This window comes from Acomys russatus, chromosome 15 (assembly GCF_903995435.1).
Source record: "Acomys russatus chromosome 15, mAcoRus1.1, whole genome shotgun sequence".
Classification (NCBI taxonomy): Eukaryota; Metazoa; Chordata; class Mammalia; order Rodentia; family Muridae; genus Acomys; species Acomys russatus.
This window is the reverse complement of record NC_067151.1, coordinates 47,995,925-48,004,428: the sequence shown is the minus strand read 5'-3', so window position 1 is coordinate 48,004,428 and position 8,504 is coordinate 47,995,925. Positions and strand designations below refer to the sequence as shown.

The 8,504-nt window shown below is 40.7% G+C and overlaps 1 non-coding gene across 1 annotated transcript; it reads right to left on the bottom strand.

Annotated features, from left to right (window-relative positions):
- Window positions 1–8,101: 8,101 nt before the first annotated feature.
- On the bottom strand, window positions 8,102–8,232 carry LOC127199696 (small nucleolar RNA SNORA17). The gene has a single exon (XR_007831970.1). It is a non-coding gene; the product is annotated as a small nucleolar RNA SNORA17 (small nucleolar RNA).
- Window positions 8,233–8,504: the final 272 nt, after the last annotated feature.

Here is an 8,504-nt window from a genome sequence, read left to right as displayed (position 1 = left end):
GGGAAGAAGAAGAGGAGGAGGACAAGGAGGAGGAGGAGGAAACCAGAGGAGAGGGTCCTGAGAGGAGAAAGAGAAAGACTGCCATGAGGAGGAAGTCTGCCATGTGTTAGATGGAAGAGAAGCATATGGCAGGCGTGGATGGAGATTCAGCCCAGATGAAGAACATTAGCAAGTATTTGGGAATATAGATGGGAAGTAACTTGATAGAACTTATTAGGAAGAGATGGCATAGGATTGGTGCAGGTATGTGAAACCTGCCCCACTATGGCAAGTAGTTTAGAGGATTAGTCTCTGCCCTGCCCCAGGTTAACTAAGGCTATTTTAAAATATAACATGTGTCAGTGTCTTGATTGATTGCTAGCCATACCTACTGATAATACTAGTAATATAAAAACAATAGAACAAAGAAATTTATTAAATGGCTCCATGTAGTAGAAAATAATAAAATTAGAAAATGACTGTTATGTTTACATGATAATTATCTAATTAAGCATTGTAATTACTACAAAATGATGTATTATAACATAAATGAAATATATATTCATTATATACATTGATATAGTTATAAAACATAAATGTATTGAACTCTTTCCATAAATGTTATATTAGGGCCAATTGTGGCAACTGTAGCAATGATTTCAATATGTCACCAATACAAGCTAATGCTATTGAATGTTTTATTATAAACTAATTGAAAGTGAATTGTTTTAAAGGTTCCCTAGAACTCATATAGATATATACAAATTATTTTCCTGATATTTCTGTTTTACCACTTAAGAACCACTATCTTTCTCAAGAACCTGGGAAGCATGACTCTGCAATTTAACACTAGAAGGGTGTTGCCATCATTACATCCATTAATGAGAAAGCGCAAACTGGGCTTTGATGAAAACAGAGTTTCTTAGTAATTTATGTATTTACATAGAAAACCAAAAGTAACTCCCCTGAGTACTGTGTGTCCTGTTGGTCAACCTTCTCCACCCTTCTTTGGTCATATCCAGTGGCTTATCTCAGAACTTTGAACCTGCTTAAGGTCTGTTCCATGTATCTTTCTATTCAGCAGTCTTGAGGAAAGTCTTTGCCCTTTACCTTAGCTCAGATTTTACTTTAATAATAAGCAAAATCCAAAATCTAATACTTCATAACATGTCGAGGTTCATGCCAGCTTTTGCCAGTGTCTATCCTCATGTATCAGAAAAAGAAATTTCCCTGCAACAGATTGCTTCAGAAACTGAGTCGTTTGATATGTGTTGAAGAGAGCAGTCACCTATAACTTTTGGGTTAACCCTTCCCAATATATTTTGTACTTCAGACAGTTTATATACATAACTGTTCATCTCAATACCAGTTTTCGTTTCCAGTACTTCTTAATACTTTCAGGGTAGATTCTTTTCCTTTTCTCCCATCAATCAAATTCAATGTCTCGTGATTCCATGATTTTTCTGATTGATTGCCTTTGAACAAAGATGCTCTTTACTGAGGTCTTTTCTTTTCCCTCTGCTCCTTTGCTCTCCTTCTCCTTATTATTTGTTGTTGTTTGTATTCTTTCCTTTTTCCCTCCCACTAATGCCTAAATAGCTTAATATCCGGGGGCGGGGATACTCTAGGAATAACTGGTAAACTGCAGGCATATGTTTATATCTGTATCACAAAACCAGGTTATCTTAATTACAATTATGGATCCCCACTGGAAAAACATCTTTTTGGGAGTATTGAACGTTGTATTTGAAATATTACATTCTTTTCTTTTCTTTTTTTATTTTTATTTTTATTTTTTTTATTAATTTATTCTTGTTACATCTCAATGACTATCCCATCCCTTGTATCCTCCCATTCTTCCCTCCCTCCCATTTTCCCCTTATTCCCCTCCCCTATGACTGTTCCTGAGGGGGATTACCTCCCCCTGTATATGCGCATAGGGTATCAAGTCTCTTCTTGGTAACCTGCTGTCCTTCCTCTGAGTGCCAGCAGGTCTCCCCCTCCAGGGGACATGGTCAAATGTGAGGCACCAGGGTACAGAGGGGAGGACATCCTACTGGGACTCTAGATGAGAGAAACATGGGAGAATAGTGAAGTAGAAGGATCCAGAGGGTCCTAGAAACCTACAAGTAGAACATTATGATAGGCAGATTTGGGCCCAGGGATCCCGCTCAAACTAAAGCACCAGCCAAGGACAATACAGGTGGTAAATTTTAAACCCCTACCCAGATCTAGCCAATGGTAGAACATTCTCCACAGTTGAGTGGAGAGTGGGATATGACTTTCTCACATTCTTTTCTTAACCAGGATTTTCACAAAGATACGTTTGTGGATATCCAAGATAGGACTTAATTGTTTCCCCATATGCCAAAAATCTGTTGCCTCAGGTACCTTTTTAGTTTTATAGGATCCTTTCATTCCAATGACTCTTCAACATGACCACATTTTCATTAAGAAATGTTCTTTCTTTTCTTTTCTTTCTTTCTTTCTTTCTTTTTTTTTTTTTTAACAACATTGTAATGTGTTAATTTGGAAGTTGCTATCTTTTTGTAAGGAAATAAGTGAATGAAAACTCAAATGCTAACATCTGCAGTGGTATTCCAATTTTAAACTAAATGTGTACATAATGTTCTACTTGGTAGGTGAATTATCATTTCCACACAATCATAAAAGATGAAAATTTAATAATCTCTCTTGGAGTTGTCTCTTTAAAATCTTATGCAAAATATTAAGTGGGAAATTTGCATATCACTATTCCTTATCATGTTTCATGTTGCAGAATTTCTAAGACATGAATTGGATATAATACTCTTCTTCTTGTAAATTATATGTAGGAGCCAGTCAGAGAAACAGCACTTATTTACCCTGATACACACTGAAGGCATTCTATTGAGGGCAGACTCAATCCTCACCATACATAAGGTTTTATACAATTGTTTGACACAGGCATGTATTTCCAAATCTCACGTATATTCCTCAGTGCTGTAAAATATTCTGAAGTTGGATATACATTTTTTGAGCTACTGTATAGCCTAACTTATACTATCAAATCCCTTACAAGAAACAAATGTCATGTGTTATATACTAAGGTTTAATGATAGGTTTTTAATATATCCGGTCACTGTTAGCATGCCTGTGCACAGGGTGGTGAATCTAGGAAAAAGTGTTGACTCTTACAGATAAATTCCATAATGAAGCCTTTTGGGACATTTTCCTCTTTAAGATACACCAATCAATCAGATTTTAACAACCAATACAGAAGAGAGCTATTTTGTTTCTTACAAGGAGACCATATACTCTAATAACAACTTGGTTTTGGGTGACTTAGTTGTTAAATTGACAAAATCCTAGGCATATTTGGGTAGAAAGAAGCTTAATTGGAAAAGCCTCTGTCAGATTGATGGATAGGCAAGTCTTTGGTGAGTTGTCTTGATTGATGATTGTAGTGGGAGGGCTCAGCTCACTGTAGGCAAAGCTGCCCCTGGAAAACTGTTCCTGAGTGATGTTGGAGAGTGTGCAGAGGAAGCCATGGGAGGAAGGCATGTAAGCAGTGCCCTCCATAGCTGTTTTTTACTTCCTGCTTCCAGATTCCTGCCTTGAAATGGACCTTAGTTTTCTGCAAAAGACAACAACCCCCAAATATATAAGCAAAATGGATTCTTCTTAACCAAGTTTTTTTGTTTCCCATGGTGTTTTGCCACAGCAGTGGAGACTGTGACAGGGAAAGTCATTTATGGCCATATTACAATCATCTATTTTATTTTCTCATCTATAAAAATGTTAATCACATAGTCTTCAACTTCCAAATATGTATTCCAAATATGTAAACATACCATAAATATAACAATACTGACCATATATAAAATTATTCTTGATTTCCTTATATGCATACCAATAAATTTATGTTTTGGGAAATGGCTTTCACATGTACTTCCAATTATTATACTGCATAGACTGAACACATTTCATTTATCATTTAGCTCCTATTTTTTTCATTTATGTTTTAGGCACTTCAACATAGTAGTGTTCATAACAGAAAATCCCTTGCTTTCTTGGTGTGCAAATTTTAGTGACAAGAGATATACAAAGATGAAGCAGGGAACTTCATAATTATATAATGTTAAACCATGGATAAATATAGTTGTGGTAAACTGCGAGTAGAGATTTTTAGTTGAGCAAGGTATGCCTTATATATAACAAATGACATGTCACCCACACTATGGGAATTTAAGCTACTAAATCATATAAGCTTGGGGGAGATACTAAATGAGGCCTCCTGGGAGAAAACAAATATGAGGGCAAAAGATGAGGTCAGTGGGTAGTGAAGATTGGGAGCCACTGTCAATTCTGAGCACATAGGTGAGAATATTTATTTTAGAAAGCTCACTCTGGCTCCTCCAGGACCGGACTATAGGAAAGCTAATGTGGATGTTGAGAAACATTTGGTCAAGCAAGAGAGAAGATGGCATCTACAGCGTGTAGTGGCCTTCAGAGGAGCCAGAGGTGCTATACTATCTGTAGCTCTAAGCAATTGATAACAGGATTTGTCAAGAGAAAGGAAGTAGAAACTAGGTGCGTTTCTCCACCATGAAGTTATAATCTGAGAAAGTCAAGTCTATTCAGCAGATCTGAAGAGAAATGAGAATTTGGCTCAGATCTTCTTCTTCTTTTTTTTTTTAATTAATTTATTCTTGTTACATCTCTATGGTTATCCCATCCCTTGTATCCTCCCATTCTTCCCTCCCTCCCTCCCATTTTCCCCTTATTCCCCTCCCCTATGACTGTTCCTGAGGGGAACTTCCTCCCCCTGTATATGCTCATAGCGTATCAAGTCTCTTCTTGGTAACCTGCTATCCTTCCTCTGAGTGCCAGCAGGTCTCCCCCTCCAGGGGACATGGTCAAATATGAGGCACCAGAGTACGTGAGAAAGTCAATTGTGGAGAATGTTCTGACCATTGGCAAGATCTGGGTAGAGGTTTAAAGTTTACCGCCTGTGTTGTCCTTGGCTGGTGCCTTCGTTTGAGCGGGACCCCTGGGCTCAAATCTGCCTATCATAATGTTCTTCTTGTAGGTTTCTAGGACCCTCTGGATCCTTCTACTTTGCTATTCTCCCATGCTTCTCTCATCTAGAGTCCCAACAGGATGTCCTCCCCTCTGTCCCAGTTTCCTGGTAAGTGAAGGCTTTCGTGGGACATGCCCCTTGGGCTAGTATGCAGATATAAGTGAGTATATACCATTTAAGTCTTTCTGCTTCTGGGTGAACTCACTCATTATGATCATTTCTAGCTCACAGATCTTCTTACGTATCAGGTATCAACTAAACATCCAAGAAAGAATTCAAGAATAATCTTGGTTAAGTGAGGGTAAAGTCTTGAAGGTTATCAGATTAGAAGTATGGCTTAACTAGTGATATTAATTAGGAAATTTGGCCTCGTGTTAGAAAACGCCACCAAAAATCAAAGGGAATTTATGCAGGATCTTATTATAGATATGGACTATACAAAGCAGGCAACCAAGCACTGAGACTGCACTTGGTGTTTATGCCCCCTCTTAAGACTGTAGTGATTATTCCCAGTCCTGTCTAAAATGACTTTGCTGTTAAATTTCTAACCATAGTACACACACACTTTACTAGAAATTATAAAAAAAATATGTTTGCTTCATGAAAGATAAGCCTGTGGTTCGACTATATATTTTTGATTGGTTGTTTCTTCTGCTGACTTGGATAAAGGAGATTTGACACGCACTATGCGGGATTATAGGCTCAAGTGAGACCAAGTTTACCAAAGTTGATCAAGGGAGTTAAAACGTGACTTTAAATGAACAACATCTATAGTTTTGTGTGAACGATACCTGAAAACAGTAGGTTTATAGTTGGGAAATAAATAAATCTATATAATGGATGAAACATATGTTTTAGTATAGTTTTAAGAACTTTAGATAGAAAAATACTGTTTCTGTCTAGGTAATCATCATCAGAAATTTAGTTATGTTTAGTCAAGTTCTTTTTTAAAAAAAACTTTTTATTAGTTCTTTGTGAAGTTCACAACATGCACACTACCTCACTCATCTCACCTTCCCTTTGTGCTTTCTTCCTACATTGCAACTTCTCCCTGAACAGAGGATATAAAAATCTTGTTGTGGAAGCTGTAGTGCATCACAGTATATACCCATTTCTCTCCATGGTTTTGCTTATAAATGTTCATTGCAATGACTTGTTGGACTTATGCAAGGCCTTGGCTTCTGCTACTCTACCAATACTAGATCCTCACTGGGACTCCTCTTAGATATCCTGTGGTTGCCCCGTGTCATGTAGTTTTGGACAGTAGGACTTGCCCCTTCATAAACTCTAGCAGTTCCTTGATGTGGTAGATATTGGGGTGGACCAATTCAATGCCCTAGATCTGGTGCTGAAGGAATCTGAGCTGTTCAGCACACCAGCTCTCAGGCTATCCTGTCCTCAGGGCAGCTTCACCAGCAATCACTGCTACCAAGGCCCGCTCTACACTGCTGCCAGGATAGTTGTATGGCCTGTTGTCCTGAGTGTTGCAGCTAGTGAGGGACAAGGCCAGTTCTCCCACTTCACGGTGTCCACTCTCCTGCCTGCCATAGATGGTAAGAAACAAGGGCGGGGAGCAGGGTGTCTCTCCCTTATCTGTACCACTGCCCAGCAGACAAGAAGCAGGGCCAGCTCTCTTACAATCACACCCTTGGGCTTGAACCCCTGGGACCCCCACATCCAGAGCCATCTCTACTGTGCTGCTCAGATGAGGTGCAGGGCATGATCTCCCAAATGCTGCTGCAGATGAGGGGCCAGGATCAGGTCTCCAGATTTCATGACCCCATCAGGGCCAACTCTCCTATCATTTGCTGCTGATGAGGACAAAAGGGAGGGAAGCGGATCTTTCCTTTGATGATGCCACCACATAGCAGATAAGAGGTAGAAAATGTTCTCTCACATTTTTTCCTCAAGGCCAGCTTACCTGCAAATCTCAACTCCAAGGCCAGTTCTATTGTGTTGCCAAGGAGAGGTGCAGAGCCTGTTCTCCAAAGTGCTGCCACACATGAGGGACATGGCTAGCTCTCCCTCTCTGATGACCTCAGAGGCAGCTCCCCTGCCTGATGTAGGTGGCAAAAGGTCAGAGGGAGATTACCTCTCCCTTCCTCATGTCACCATATGGCAGAGAAGTGGAAGGGCCAGCACTATCTTGTGGCCTTCTCACCCGTGGCCCTACCACCAGAGTCAGCTCTTCTAGTTTGCCCTGACAAGGTACAGGGACCATTTTCCCTAATGCTGCAGCTGGTGAAGGGCAGAAGCAGCTCTCCTGCTCTCATGACCCCAAGGCTGTGTCTTTCACTTGGTGGAAGGTGGGAGGAGGGTGAGGAGAGGAGGAGGTTATCTCTCCCTTGTCTGCCACCATACCTAAGGGTGGCATGGCCAGTTCTCCTATCTTTGATGGCAGCTCACCTGCTACTTATGCAATGTGTAGTACCCACTCTCCAGATTATGGTAATTAGCTAGGGTCAGGCTCAGCTGAGCCCCTGGCTGCTGCCTAGACCAGGGACTTCAGGGGCCTTTGTGATATCAGCCCCCTGCTGCTGCTGGGCTATGGTTCCAGACATTGTACTCAGTAGCAGCATAGGCCAGAACCTCACTCTGGTCCCAGGCATCAACAGCTACTCACAGCAGGGTGTTCCTCACTAGTCTTGAGTCTCCAGTTCTGCCTGTCTTCATTGCTCCCATATCTTCGTGTCTCTACTTCTCTTCCACTTCTCCATCACTTGTTTCTCTTAGTGGTGCCTGATGGCTCCGAGTGTCTGGGGTTGTCTCAGGAATATGGTTAGGAGTACTGTGCCCCACTGGTGCATTATGATCTCATGCATGGTCTGCCTTCCCCATCTCCCATGCCTGCATGGTGCCTGACTGGTGGTTGTCTCAGATTAGCTCACTGTGCAAGCCCCTTGAGGCCAGTCTGGTGATCATGTTAGTCTTGCTCCTTGCCCTGCCTGCTGGACATTTTCTGTCCCAGACAGGTTTCTTCTTGTCTCTTGCCTACTCCTGGTCCTGGGAGTCATCGGGGCCTGTGAGGTACCAGACTGATGGTCATTTCATGTTCCTTTTGTTAGTAGCTACTAACCATTCAGATGTTCATTGGTCAGAACACTTAGCTTAGGCATGAGCTCCCTTTTCTCTGTCACCTACTGATGCACTTGAGACACAGCAGGGACACATGCAATGTTTCTAAGGGCAGGGATTAGTCAAATTCTTAACTAGGTTGCTAAGAAACTTCCAACAAACTCCAGAGTTATGAAAACTGTTCTCTTCCCATTCTCCTCATCTTTCTATCCTGCCTCTACCCATACTTCTACAGGGGGTTTTCTTTCTTTATATTATAGTCAGGCACCTTGGTACATATAATAATATGTCTCTGTTACTGAAAATTCGGAATAATGCTGCCTAGAGTGTCACAAACTAATGAAGACATTTGTTCCTTTCCTAATGTTCTTAATTTAGTTAACAAAGT